The sequence below is a fragment of the Cynocephalus volans genome, chromosome 5, assembly GCF_027409185.1.
Source record: "Cynocephalus volans isolate mCynVol1 chromosome 5, mCynVol1.pri, whole genome shotgun sequence".
NCBI classification, from domain to species: Eukaryota; Metazoa; Chordata; class Mammalia; order Dermoptera; family Cynocephalidae; genus Cynocephalus; species Cynocephalus volans.
The window spans coordinates 26687237-26702457 of NC_084464.1; the positions used below are offsets into that span (position 1 = coordinate 26687237).

The 15221-nt window shown below is 40.6% G+C and overlaps 1 protein-coding gene across 4 annotated transcripts in view; it reads left to right on the plus strand.

The window, feature by feature from the left end:
• The first annotated feature begins 434 nt into the window (after positions 1–434).
• The window catches only part of SIRT5 (sirtuin 5), a 34712-nt gene continuing 19925 nt past the window's right edge, over positions 435–15221 (plus strand). For 3 of the 4 annotated variants that reach the window (XM_063097070.1, XM_063097073.1, XM_063097072.1), the window contains exon 1: positions 435–630. The gene's annotated coding sequence lies outside the window, so the exon portion shown is untranslated. Of the gene's footprint in view, positions 631–13679; positions 13817–15221 lie in introns of all 4 variants that reach the window. The other variant, XM_063097071.1, reaches the window with a different exon arrangement.

Sequence of the window (15221 nt, forward strand, 5' to 3'; positions counted from 1 at the left end):
CCCGTCCCTGCCCTGCTTTTACCCCAAAGAAAGAAAAACAAACAATCGCTCCATAATAAACAAGAACCGCCCGTTCGCTCCGGAGCCGGGCCAGGGGTCTGGGTCTCCGGCAGGGGCCGCTGCAACCGGAGCAGGACGCCGAGCCGCTCGGCCCCGCCGTCCCATCATCCCGCCTCCGCGCCCGCCATGCAGCCTCCCGCGTCTCCGCCCGCGCTGGGCCCGGATCTCCGCGACCTCCCCGCCTCCGGCTGCGGCTCCGGCTCGGGGGTCTGGGAACAGCTCTGGCTCCAGCTGGATGTGCGCACCGCCCAGGGCCCGCCACGGCCTACCCGCACCGAAGCGGCGTCTGCCTGCGGTGCGCATGCGCGGCCCCGCCGTCCGGCCCGCGAAGGTGGGGGCGCCGGGGACGACCGGTGGGGGGCGGGGCGCGGGAGACCATAGCGGTTGGTCCGGGCTTCCCACGCGAGCCCAGGTGTCTCTGGGAGGAAGTCTTGAAGGCGCTGAGACCACCCGGGACCACCGGGCGGGGGCGACTGCACGTGCCGAGGCCCGAAGGCCGGGGGTCTTCCAAGCACACAACGCGGGGATCGCTGAGGCCCGAGAGAGTCGAGGGAGGCGGCAGGAAACCAGGTTGGAAAGTAACCCGGCCGGAGCAGCTGGGCCCGCGAGGGCTCTGAGCAGATCCTCCCTTTTGAGAAAGGGCAGTCTGGCCACTACAGCAGCCGGGGTGGTGGCGGTGGGCGTGGGAGCAGGGGTCGGATTCGGGACACGGTTTGAAGGTGGAGCCGTCAGGATGTGTTCTCCAGCCTGGTTGTGAGGTGGGAGAGGAAGGGAGGGGTCAGGTCCAAGTCCTTTGGCTGGAGGAGCAGCCGGGGGGACGCTTGGGGACAGTCCCGGAGCTCGGGCCCGCCTGTGTGGAGTGGAAACCCTCCGTTGGTTACAGAGCCAGGGGATGCAGTGTGGAGCCCTTGGAGGATGGTAGAGCCAGAGTGGCAGGTCCAAGGGGCAGGAGGAAACTAGGAGAGGGTGGCGGCTGGAAGCCACGGGAAGTGTTTCCAGAGAAGTGGTCATCTGAGTCAGAGCTGGACAAGAACAAATAAGAGGATCCAGACTCGACTATTCGGTTTATCGAGATGGAGGTCACTGGTGACCTTGACAAGAGGAGATGGTAGGGGAGAGGGAATGGAGTCGCTACTGTGGACACCTGGGGACTGGCGTATTGCATTTACTTACTCATAGGTGTTCAAAAAGTATTTATTGACTTCCTCAGAAAATTTTTGCAATATCTTTGCATTATACTTACCATGTATTTTTTTCTATTGTCACTTTTAAATTATTTTTAATTTTTAATTGAGAAATAGTTATATATATTTATGGGGTACAATGATGTTTTGGTATATGTATACATTATAGAAAGATTAAATTAAGCTAATTAACATATCCATCATCTCAACTGGTTGTCATTTTTTTGTGGTGAGAACGACTGAAATTTACTGTTAGCAATTTTGAAATATAAAATACATTATTGTAAACTTTGGTCACCATGCTGTGCAATAGATCATTAAAACTTATTCCTCCAGTCTAACAAACTTTGTGCCCTTTAACCAACATCCCCTCTTTCCCTAGTCCCACTCCCCCTGCACCCCACCCCCAGCCTCTGGTAGCCACCATTCTACTCTCTGCTTCTACGAATTCCACTTTTTCAGATTCCAGGTATAAGTGAGATCATGCAGTATTTGTCTTTCCGTGCTTGGCTTATTTCACTTAGCATAATGTCCTCCAGGTTCATCCATGTTGTCACAAATGACAGAATTTCCTCTCTTTTAAGGTAGTATAGCATTCCATTGTGTATGTATTACCACATTTTCTTTATCTATTCATCCATATCTTGATGCTTCCATATCTTGGCCTTTGTGAATAATGCTGAAATGAACATGGGAGGGCAAACATCTCTGACATACTGATTTCAGTTCTTTGGCTGTATACCCAGAAGTGGAATTGCTGGATCATGTGGTAATTCTATTTTTAGGTTTTTGAGGAACCTCCATACTGTTTTCCAAAATGGTTGTACTGATTTACATTCCCACTAACAGCGTACCAGGGTTCCCTATTCTTCACATCCTCAACAACACATATCTTTCCTCTTTTTGATGATAGACATTCTAACAGGTGATAGGTGGTATCTCACTGTGGTTTAATTTGCATTTCTTTGATGATTAGAGATGTTGAGCATTTTTTTCATTTATCTGTTGATATATATGAAATATGTATCTTCTTTTGAGAGATACTTGTTCAGGTCCTATATTAGTCCGTTTATGCTGCTTATAACAAAATACTTGGAACTAGGTAATTTATAAAGAAAACAAAATTTATTGCTTACAGATTCTGAGGCCGGGAAGTCCGAAGGCCATCTGGTGGTGGCGACGGTGATGCAGGGTTCTCACATTACAAGATGGTGGAAGCAAAGAGAGCAGAGAGAGAGCAAGACAGACTCTCTTCTTCTTTGAAAGCCCTCAGAACCACACCCATGACCACCATTTTTAATCCACTGCATGGTCCTCCAATCCAATCACTTCTTCAAGGCTCCACCTTTCTTTCTTTCTTTTTTTTTCAAATTTTATTTTGTTGATATACAATGTGGTTGATTATTGTGGCCCATTACGGAAACCTCCCTACCTCCTCCCTCTCCCCCCTCCCACCCAACAATGTCCTTTCTGTTTGCTTGTCATATCAACTTCAAGGAATTGTAGTTGTTATGTCTTCTTCCCCCCCCCCCCCGTTTTGTGTGTGTGTGTGTGTGAATTTATTTATTTATTTTTAGCTCCCACCAATAAGTGAGAACATGTGGTATTTCTCTTTCTGTGCCTGACTTGTTTCACTTAATATAATTCTCTCAAGGTCCATCCATGTTGTTGCAAATGGCAGCACCTTTCAATTACCGTAATAGGATTTCCCACCCTCTTAACAGTCACAGTAGAAGCTCAGTCTCTAATACATAAAACTTGGGGAATTTGAGCTCCAATGAGTTTTCGGGGGACATAATTCAATTCTCTACATTCTGCTCCCGGCTCCCCCAAACTCATGTCCTTTTCAGATGCAAATACATTCATTTCATCCCCAAAGTCTTAACTTGTTCCAACTTAAGAGTCCAAAGTTCAAAGTCCCATCTGTGAAAACAAAAAACACGTTATCTACTTCCAAGATACAATGGTGGGACAAGCATAGGGTACATATTCCCGTTCAAAAAGGGAGAAATAGGCCAAAAGAAAGGTGTAACAGGTCCCAAACAAGTCCAAAACCCAGCAGGGCAGGCGAATCAGGTATTGACTCCATATTCTACCTTCTCTGCATGCTGCTGTGTGGGATGTGTCCCCAAGTCCACAGGCAGCTCTGTTCCTATGGCTTTCCTGGTCTCAGGCCATACTTCACATCTCCAAAGCTGGCATTCTATGCTGGTAGCTCCACAGGTCTGGGGTCTCCATGGCAGACCTGCTCTCACGGCTTCACTAGGCATGACACTGATGGGTTTTCTCTGCTGCAACTCTGACCCCGTTTCTGCTCAACATTGCTCTAGCGAAGGCTGACTGCAGTGACTCCACCCCTGTGACAGATCTCTTCCTGGGCCCCCAGACTTTTCCATACATCATTTGAAATCATGGTGGCGGCTCCCCAGCCTTCCCAGCTCTGTCATTCTGTGAGTCTAAAGACTTAACATTATGTGGATGCCGCCTAGGCTTCTGGCTTGAATTTTCCAAAGCTTCATGTCCAGCCACAACTGGGGCCAATTTAGCCACATCTGGGGCAGCCAAAGCAGCCGGGGTGCTGGTGCTAGAAGCAGCTTTCTGAGGTGGCCCTGGGCAGCGAGCCCATGGAGGGTGCCTCAGGCCTGTTCCCCAAGACCATGTTGTCTCCCTAGATCTTTGGGCCTGAAATGGAAGGATTGGCCCCAGAGGCTTCTGCAGTGCCTTCAGGGCCTTCTCCTTCTCTTGGTAATCCGTACTTTTGCATTAATCTTGTTAGTACCATTGAATTTTCCTTCTGAAAATGCTCTCTGCTTCTCTACCACATGGCCAGGCTGCAAATTTTCTAAATCTTTACACTCTGCTTCCCTTTTAAATTCTGGCTTTATGTCATGCCTTTGCCACCATAACTCAGTGCAGGCTGTTGCAAGCAGCCATGCAGCTTCCTTTATGCTTTGCTGCTTAGAAATTTCTTCCACCAAATACTCTGGTTCATAACTATTAAGTTCCAACTTCTACAAAGTCCTAGGGCATGGACACAATGCAGCCAAGTTCCTCTCCAGTTCACAGCAAGGGTGATCTTTGCCCCAGTTTCCAATAAACTTCTGATTTCTAAGACCTCCTTTGAATGGTCTTTACAGTCCATATTTCCATAAGCATTCTCATCACCATCATTTAACCAGGCTATGAAAGTCTAAACTTTCACTAGTAGCTAGGCTTTTTCTAGCCTATTCCTCCAAATTCCTCCAGCCTCTCCTCAACACACAGTTCCAAAGCTGCCTCCACAGTTTCAAGTATTTGTTATAAGCAACACCCCACCCCTCAGTACCAATTTTCTGTATTAGTCCTTTTTGTGTTGCTATAACAGAATACCTGAGACTGAGTGATTTATAAAGAAAAATGAAATTTATTGCTTACAGTTTCTGAGGCTGGGAAGTCCAAAGTCTATCTGGTGGTGGTGACAGTGACCCAGGGGTCTCACATTATAAGATGGTGGAAGCAGAGAGAGCAGAGAGAGAGCAAGACAGACTCTCCTCTTCTTTTAAAGCCCTCAGAACCACACCCACGACCACCATTTTTAATCCATTCACTACTGCACTGCCCTACAATCCAATCACCTCTTCAAGGCTCTACCTTTCGATTACCATAATAGGGTTTCCCACACTCTTAACAGTCACGGTGGGGGCTAAGTTTCTGATACATAAAACTTGGGGAATTCAAGCTTCAATGAGTTTTGTGGGGACATAATTCAATCCACTACAGATCCTTTGCCCATTTTTTAATTGGGCTATTTATTTTCTTGCTATTGAGTCACTTGAATTCTGTATATACTTTAGATATTAGCCCCTTATCTGATATTTGCAAATCTTTTCTCCTGATTTGTGGGTTAGCTCTTCACTCTGTTAATTGTTTCCTTTGCTGTGCAGAAGTTTTGTTGTTTGATGCAATCTTGTTTGTCTAGTTTTGCTTTTGTTGCCTGTGCTTTTGGGGTCCTGTCTAAGAAATCATTGCCTGGACCAATATCATGGAGCTTTTCAACTATGTTTTCTTCTTGTAGTTTTATAGTTTCAGGTTTTATGTTTAAGTCTTTAATCATTTTTAGATGATTTTTGTATATGCTGTGAGATAAGAATCCAATTTCATTCTTCTGTGTATGAATATTTAGTTTTCCCAACACCATTTATTGAAGAAACTCTCCTTTTTCTATTGTTTATTCTTACCACCTTTGTCAAAAAGCAATTGACCATAAATAGGTGAATTTATTTCTGGGCTTTCTATCATGTTCTGTTGGTTGATGTGCCTGTTTTTATGCCAGTACAATGCTGTTTTGATTATAATAGCTTTATAACATGAGAGTACTTCAAAAAGTTCATGGAAAGATTTGTATTATCTTTTAACTATATTTTTCCATGAACTTTTTGAAGTACCCTCATATACTATATTTTGAAATCAGGGAGTGTGATGTTCTCTGGCTTTCTTCTCTTTGCTCAAGATTGTTTTGACTATTTGAGGTCTTTTGTGGTTCCATACAATTTTTAGGATTGTTTTCTCTATTTCTGTTAAAAATGACTGAAATTTTGATAGGGATTGCATTAAATTTGTAGATCACTTTGGATAGAATGGACATTTTAACAATGTTAATTCTTCCAACCCATGAACATGGGCTATCTTTTCATTTATTTGTGTACCTTTTCTTTCATCAGTGTTTCATAGTTTTCAGTATACAGGCCTTTCACTTCTTTGGTTAAATTTAATCCTAAGTGGTTTTTTGTTTTGTTTTGTCTTATTTTTGATGCTACTGTGAATGGGATTGTTTTCTTAAATAATTAATTCTTTTTGATTCTTTAAAAAGATCAAGAAAATTTGCAAACCTTTATCTAGATTGACCAAGAAAAAAGGAGAGAAGACTGAAATTACTAAAATCAGAAATAAAGATAAAGCAGGGGCATTATTAAATTGTCATTATAGTTTTTTGTGATGGTAAGATTTAGTTACTTTTTCTTTCTCGTTTGTGTTTTTGTTCTACCAGTGGGTTTTGTTCCTTCTTGTGTTTGTGGCAGTGATTGTCATTTTTCAGAGTCCAGATGCTGGACTTCCTTGAGGATTTCTTGCAGGGTTGGTTATATGGTGGTGAACCCCCACAGTTTTTGTTTGTCTGGAAAATACACTATTATTCCCTTATTTCTGAAGGACGGCCTTGCTAGTTACAGTATTCTTGACTGGCAATTTTTTTCTTTTAGTATTTTGAATATATCATCCCATTTTCTTCTGGCCCTAGAGTTTCTGTTGAGAAGTCTGCCGTGAATGTGATGGGGACTCCCTTATAGGTGACTTGATGCTTTTCTCTTGCTTAAGATTCTCGCTTTGTTTTTGAGCTTTGCCAGTTTGACTACAAGGTGTCTTGGAGAGGATCTTTTTTGGTTGAATCTGTTTGGGGATCTTTGAGCCTCCTGGATCTGAAAGTCCGTGTCTCTTCCTATATCTAGAAGTTTTCCGTTATTATTTCATTGAATATGTTTTTCAGGCCTTTTCCTTTCTCCTCCCCTTCTGGAACACCCATGATTGGAATGTTTATGTGCTTAATATTTTCTGCTACATCTCTCAGATTTTCTTCATTTTTTAAAATTATTTTTTCCTCTTTTTTTTGTCTGCCTGGGTTATTTCAAAAAGATTATCTTCAAGATCAGAAATTCTTTCTTCAGCTTGTTCTAGCCTGCTGCTTAAGCTCTCATTGTGTTTTTTATTTTGTTGAGTAAATCTTTCAGTTCTGTGTGTTCTGCTATGTTCTTTTTTAAGGTATTAATCTCTTTGTAAATTTCCTCCTTCATGTCCTAGATTCTTTTTTCTCATTTCATTATGTTGTCTAACTGAGTCTTCTCTTATCTCTGTCAACTTCTTCAAGATTGTTGCCTGGAATTCTTTTTCAGTCATTAAAGGGTTTCTTGTTCTATAGCGTCTGGTATTTGAGAATTACTGTATTCTTTTGGTGGTGTCATATTTTCTTGGGTTCTTGGATATCTAGCATCTATGTTGATGTCTGGTCATCTGGTAGAGCAGTTGCTTCTTCTGTTAGTCTTGAGTGAGCTTTGAGGTGAGAAACATCTTCTTCTTTTTCCCATCTCCTTTGTTGGCTCTACTTGTTTCAGTGTAGTCAAGTGACTGGTGGACTGCCTGCATGGCAGCTGTGGCTACTGCTGTGGCGTTGAGCCACTTTTGCAGCAGCCATAGCTGTGGTGGTAGCTGTGGTGAGCCACCTGCGTGGAAGTTGTTTTCAGCATGCTCCTTGCCTCCTTCTGGGCGGGGGATGCTGCCCTCAGTTCTTGTCTAGGACCCAGGGCATGCTCTGCTTCTTGCCTGCTTCCAGGTGGAAGGGGTTGCCCTCCCTTAATTAATTAATTAATTAATTAATTAGGATAGTTTGTTAGTGTGTAGAAATGCTACTGATTTTTGTTTGTTGATTTTGTATCATATAGCTTTACTGAATTTGCTTATTCTAACAACTTTTTGGTAGAGTCTTTAGGGTTTTGCTTATGTAAGATCATGTCATTAGCAAAGAGAAATCATGCTGACGACATGATCTTATATATAGAAACATATATTTATATCTATGTATTACCTATCTTTTATATATGTCTATACATCTCTATATACCTTATATATATTATATGTCTATTTACTTATATTATCTATATTATATTTAGATCTTATATAGAGAAAACTTCCTTTTCCATTTGGATGCTTTTTATTTCTTTTTCTTGCCTAATTGCTCTGGCAAAGACTTCCCATACTGTGTTGAATAGACATTGTGAGTGTGGGCATCCTTGTCTTTTCCTGATCTTAGAGGAAAAGTTTTCAACATTTCACCATTGAGTATGATATTAGCTGTGGGCTTGTTATATATGGCCTTTATTATGTTGGGGTACAGTCCTTTTAGACCTCTTTTGTTGAGAGTTTTTAGTTATGAAAGGAGGTTGAGTTTTGTCAAATACTTTTTCTGTATCTATTGAGATGATGGTGTAGGTTTTGTCCTTCATTTTGTTAATATGGTGTGTCACATTTATCGATTTATGGATGTTGAACTATCCTTACATCCCAGGGATAAATTCCACTTGATCATGGTGAATGGTCCTTTTAATGTGCTGCTGAATTTGATTTGCTAGTATTTTGTTGGGGATTTTTGCAACTATGTTCATCAGGGATATTGACCTGTAATGTTCTTTTCTTGTAGTGTCCTTGTCTGGCTTTGGTATCAGGGTAGCTCTGGCCTTGTTAAATTAGTTTGGAAGTATTCCCTCCACTTCAGCTTTTTGGAAGAGTTTGAGAAGAATTAGTATTCTTCTTTAAATGTTTAGTAGAATATAGCAGTGAAGCCATCAGGCCCTGGTCTTTTCTTTGATGGGAGACTTGATTGTTGAATTAGTTTGGAAGTATTCCCTCCACTTCAGCTTTTTGGAAGAGTTTGAGAAGAATTAGTATTCTTCTTTAAATGTTTAGTAGAATATAGCAGTGAAGCCATCAGGCCCTGGTCTTTTCTTTGATGGGAGACTTGATTGTTGATTTGATCTCCTTACTCATTAGTGGTCTCTTCAGATTTCCTATTTCTTCCTGATTCAGTCTTGGTAGGTTGTATGTTTCTAGAAGTTTGTTCATTTCTTCTAGATTACCCAATTCATTGGTATGTAATTGTGTATAGTAGACTCCTTCGATCCTTGGTATTTCTGTGGTATCAGTTATAATGTCTTTTCTTTCATTTCTGATTTTACTTATTTGAGTCTTCTCTCTTTTTTACTTTGTTAGTCTAGTGAAAGACCATGTATTTTAAATAATGTTTTCTGTAAATTTTTTTCTCTCAAATTCCTGGTATAACTTTTCATTTATTGTATTCTCCAGAATTCGTAGGGTGCCTCTTCTTCACAGGGAGCAGACATTTTTCCTTTTTTCCTGATTTGGTAGATGACTTTCAGGTTTCATAAAAAAGCCTCATTAAATGACATTACCTCGAGTAACGTCAGTGTACAGCACCCAGAAAGCTCCCAGTAACTATTCCATGAGTGAGTTTATTTCCTCCCTGAGAGTCTCTTCCCGCCCAGATGATAAAATCAAGACAGAGTGGTTGGTGGCTTCACTCAGGAAAGTCTTCCCCCTGAGGACTTCTGGACTGGAGAACCTGAGTTCTTGCCTCTGACTCTCACAGTGCTGCCTCCTCACCCTCTGGCATTTGCTTTCAGACCTGAACAGGGTTTTCAGCTTGTGGGAAGTAGAACTGCTGCTGCCCCCAACCCCCTGGAAAACAGATAAATGTTGGCATAGAGGATGCTTCCAATAAATACTTTGTGGTAGCATCTTGAAAATAGTCTTATGTTGTGAGCATTTCCAATCTTGGGAAAAAATGTCAGGTGGCATTGTTCAAAATGTGTAAAATTTTTGGTTTTAATCCCTAGTTTGTTTTTACATTTACTGAGAGGCTTATAAATTAACAGAAAATTTGGCAAAATAATTCCCACATTCATTAAAAAAGGTCATGTGAAATGTTCACCATTCAAACAGGCAGAAGAGTGCTTTTTGTAACTAGTGAGACCAAGATTATCTCACTTATTCATTACTTCAGACAGACGTGAAGAACTCAGGTTCCACTAATAAATTTATAAGTTAGAATGGACAAAGTTTTGAAATAAAAAGAATATGCCTACTTAGACTATTTTAATTATATGCAATCTGTAAGTGTTAGTGTGTATGCGTGTATGCATATATATATATATATATATATATATGAAGGTACTTCAAAAAGTTCATGGAAAGATTCATATTATTATTTTTTAAAATTTTTATTGAATCAAAATTGATTATACATATTTTGGGGGTTCAATGTTGAGATATGTTGATCAAATAAATATTACTAGCATATATTGTTATATAATAGCATATACATATTGTTACACATCATACTTCTTCTTTATGCCCCTGTCCAACCTCCCCCCTCCTCCCTCTCATTACCCTAGATTTCTTCTTTCCTTCTGAAAGAATAATGGTTACTCTGTTGATTTGTTACCTCGATGATCTGTCCAATGCTGAGAGGTGTGATCAGGTCCCCCAAATTATCGTAGAGCAGATGCTTCTTCTGCCACTCTGGAATGGGCTTAGCGGAGAGAGACATCTTTATCTCTGCTGGTGACTCTCCTTGTGTCAGTGCACTCCAGTGGCTGGCAGACCATCTGTGTGGTGGTTGTGGCATCTAGCCGCTCTCGTGGCAGCCATGGTTATTGTGGTGGCTGTAGTGGACTGACCACACGGAGGTGATGTTTTTGGCATGCTCCTTGGCACTGGCGGTGTGCCTCGTTGTGGGGGGGGGGGTCCAGTACCCAGCTCCATCCCTCGGGTCCCTAGGCAGGCCCTGAGACACTGGCACGGTGTGCCTGGTTGTGTGTGTGGGGGGGTCCGTTCCTGGCTCCATCCCTCGGGCCTCCGGGTGGGCCCCAAGGCATTGGCACAGGTGCCTGGTTGTGAGAGAGAGATCTGGCCCCTGGCTCCATCCCTCAGGTTCATATTATTTTTGATTCTATCTTTCCATGAACTCTTTGAAGTACCCTCTTATAGTATATATTAGACATTACAATTCACATAAGATGAAAATTAAAGCTATCTTCCTAAAAAGTACTTGCTGGTTGCATCTCTTAGTCAAAGACTCTAGAAACTAGTGATTTTTGGAACTGTTGAAACATGAGGAAGTAAATCTGTTCTCTATTTTATCATTTTAATTCATTCTTATGATGACAGTCATTATTATTACTCAGTAATGAAAACATTTGAATAGAAAAATTTAGACGAAAAATTAGTTAACACTTTACCCAGATAATACAAGTCCTAATTTTGTCAATCTTACAATTAAAAATTCCCTAGTATTCTTACATTTTTGACAGCTCTTTAAAATTGGTAATAAATTCAACACTCATCTTCAAATTAGAATGAGGATTTGCCTTCATTTCACAGTTTTCCAACAGAAAACCCATCATTTCTATCCTCATATGCAGAAGAGCTTTTATAGCCAAACTGCTACATTGTCAAACTGGGTGCTTTTCTTTGATGGCACTGTTCATTGGATTTTAAATTCTTAAATTTTTAAAAATTCGTTATGACTTTGACAGTCCTACCTTTATGTCTGAGAAATAATATGACAGTTTATTCAGTAGTTATCTTGAATTGTTTTACAGAAAGAGGGAATGTTTCCTAACGTGTGACAACCTACAGAAGAAGAAAAAAATTTTCTGGATCATATTGGAAGTCTGGATCATATTGATATCTCCAAGTTGAAATATTAAGTAGCAACAGTAGAGACAAACATATTCATCTTTGGGATAAATAACTGAAAATATATATTGAGCTCAAAATGATAGCCTAAGTAACTTCACGCAACGTGTAAGAAGCTTTTAGTTAAAGTTAGGCAGTACTGGGAGCTCTAATATTTATGATCTTCATCAAGGTGTACAAGTTTAAACAACAATCATCTGTGATGATCATCTATGACAATATTTTTAAAGTCTCAAGTTCCTTTTTCTTAATAATTTTGAAGCTGGGTAATGGGAATATGAAGGTTCATTATACTGTTGTTTATTTTTTTGTATATGTTTATAAATTTCTGGGGGCTTTTTTGTGTGTGTGTGGCTGGCTGGTCTGAACCCATGACCTTGGGGTTATAAGGCTATGCTCTAACCAACTGATCCAACTGGCCAGCCCAATTCTTGTATATGTTTAAATTTTTCCATAATTGAAAAAAAATAAAGAAAACATAGAGAATAGCAACACCTCCTCTGTTCTTTAGTGAAGTTTTCAAAATAAATTGAAGTTTGTCTAAAGCTTATACTGCCCATGCTGGCTGAAGATCATGCCAAAGATCCTACACAAGCTTTCTTTAAATAAAGCATGAATTCACTCTCCCCCTCCCCCTGTCAGCCAGTCTGCATTCCTTCTCTGCAAAAATGACTCCAGGCAGTGAGAGGGGTCTTGTCCCTTGAGGTTCTGCAAACACCCTATACCATTCTTCTCCAACCCTTCTTTTTCAGTATTCCAAGCATCCTGTGCAGTCTTTTTGATTACAGTAAAGGCAAGTTACATTGAAAGTCTGTCAACATGCTTGCTTCTTATTTTTATTGATATACAACATATACAATGTAAAATTCATCCTTTTTATTATACAGTTCTGAGTGTTCAAAAACCATCACAAAAATATATAGAATTTTCCATTGCTCTAAAAAAGTTCTCTGCCCAGCCTGGAAACCATCGTTATGATTTCTGTACCTACAGTTTTGCCCTTTCAGAATATCATATAAATGGTCTCAAAGAGTGTGTAGTCCTTTGTGTCTGGCTTCTTTCACTTAGCATAATGCTTCTCTTTACTTTTTTTTTTTTTTTGAAGTAATTTATTTTGAAGTAATTTTATTTCAAATAATTTTATTTTGAAATAATCTTAGACTTACAGAAATGTTACACAGAGTTCCCACATAGTATTTACCCGAGTTCCCATATAGTATTTACCCGATTTCCCCCAATGTTATCATCTTACTTTACTAGAGTACAATGATTTAAACTAGGACATTTACTATACATAGACATTTACATATATAGTGTACTATTAACTAATTTATAGACTTCATTCATTGTTGTCCCACTAACATCCATTTTCAGGTCTTGAATCCAATCATGTTCCTTAGGACCTGGGACAGTTCCCTGGTCTTTTTCTTCCATAACCTTGGTGCTTTTTTGAAGAGTGCTGGCCAGTTTTGCTGTAGATGCCCCTCAGTTTGGGTTTGTCTGGTGTTTTGTCATAACTAAATGGAGGTAATGTATGTTTGGGAACACACCACACAAGTGATGCTTTGCTCTTCTCGTTGCATCCTATCAGGAGGTAGGTTAAGTTGACACGTCTTATTACTGGCGATGTTATCGTTGGTCACTTGGCCGAGGTGGGAGCCACCAGGCTTCCCACTGTAAAGTTCCCATTGCACAACACTGTAAAGATGCATTCATGTTGTTGTATGTCTTAGCAGTTTGTTCTTTTTATTGCTGAACAATATGGACAAAGCACAACTTGTTCACCTGTTTATGTGTTGATGGACATTTGCTTTGTTTGGGGCCTGGAACTACCCCATGGGCTTTGGTGTTCTCCTATTGAACATAAACCATGTCACAGACCACCAACATCAGACAGGGCCGCTCTGTGACCATCATAGGTCAGGACAAACACAAGACCGCTCGATAAGCACATCTGGACTCGAACAAAAACAAGAACATTGTCTAAACCACACAGACGACCAAACAGCCCCCACCCTGGTAATGTGAGGGCCGCTGCTTCCCGACCGGTCGCAGCTTTGCCCCCCTCCTTCCACCCTTTAGATAAGATGCATCATTTACAATATCCAAGCAAAGTGTCCTGTTTCCCCACAGCACCCAGTCTGGAACAAAGCCCCTCTCCATGACCCGCTTCCAGCATGACCTAACACAAGTCCAAATACCACTTTTCCTGCAACACCCTGTAGTTCTTCATGGCATGCGCTCTCTACTTGCAACTTGCTCAATGACAGGTACGTTCCTGGTCTTTGGCTGTAAAGTGTTGACAAGCCAAACAGTATATAAACACATATGTTGAAAATTCTTGCTTCTATTTCCCACTCCACACCCAGTTCTTTTTGCTAATTTCTTGTGAATTCTTCCTTTTTTTGTAATGCAAATGTCAGTACTAAGGTATGTTCTTATATCCCTTTCCCTTTCTCTTACACAACACTATTTGCACCTTACTTTTTTCCCTTAGTACTATATTCTGGAGATCTCTATCAGATTAGAGAGAACTTTCTCACTCTGTATATATATTTTTTTAATTGTGGTAAAATACATATAACACAGTTTATCTCTGATCCTAACCATTTTTAAGGGTACAGTTCAGTGGAGTTAAGCACATTCACATGGTTGTGCAACCAATCTCCAAACTCTTTTTCATCTTGTAAAACTGAAACTCTGTACTCATTATTTTTAAGTATAATTTATATACAGTAAAATCAACCCTTTTTAGTGTCAAATTCTAAGAGTTTTGACAGATACAATCAGGTAACCACCACCACAATCGAGATATAGGACAGTTCCATTCCCCCCATCCTCTCATGTACCTTTGTATCCATTCCTTCCCCCAACCACCACTGATATATTTTTGCCCCATAGTTGTGCTTATCCCAGAATGTCATATAAGTGGAAGGCACATTCTTTTTTATAGCAGCCATATTGCATGTGGATGTGCCATTGTTTATTGAACTCGTCCCATACAGATGGACACTGAGGTTGTTTCCAGTCTTCTGCTGTTAACCACAGTGGTCTAACCTAATATCTGTAGATATGTCATTTTGACTGTGTGCAAGTTTGTGGTAAAAATTCCCAGACTTGGGATTACTGGGTCAAGGGGAAAATGCATTTGTAATTTTAATAGGTTGTCCTCCAGAGGGATTGTATCATTTGGGGAAATGCGTCTTTTTAAAAAGTTTTTTTCTTGGGCCGGCCCGTGGCTCACTCGGGAGAGTGTGGTGCTGACAACACCAAGGCCGTGGGTTCGGATCCCATATAGGGATGGCTGGTTAGCTCATTGGGTGAGCGTGGTGCTGACAACACCAAATCAAGGGTTAAGATCCCCTTACCGGTCATCTTTTAGAAAATAAATAAATAAATAAATAAATAAATAAATAAATAATAAAAAGTTTTTTTCTTATATCCACAGACCTTTAATCCTCAGTTTTGGCAATCATTTAGACTACTAGCTGGAAGTCAGCTCTGCCGGTTACCCTTTTGATTGATTCGAACGTTGTCTTTCTCTGTGTGTGTTTCCTTTTTATAAAATTCCTCATGTATAGACGAAGATTCACTAAATGTGCCTTAAGACCCACGAGTTCCTTTGACACAATGTCATTGTAATCCTATTTGTTGTCATGGTATACACCTTCCCTG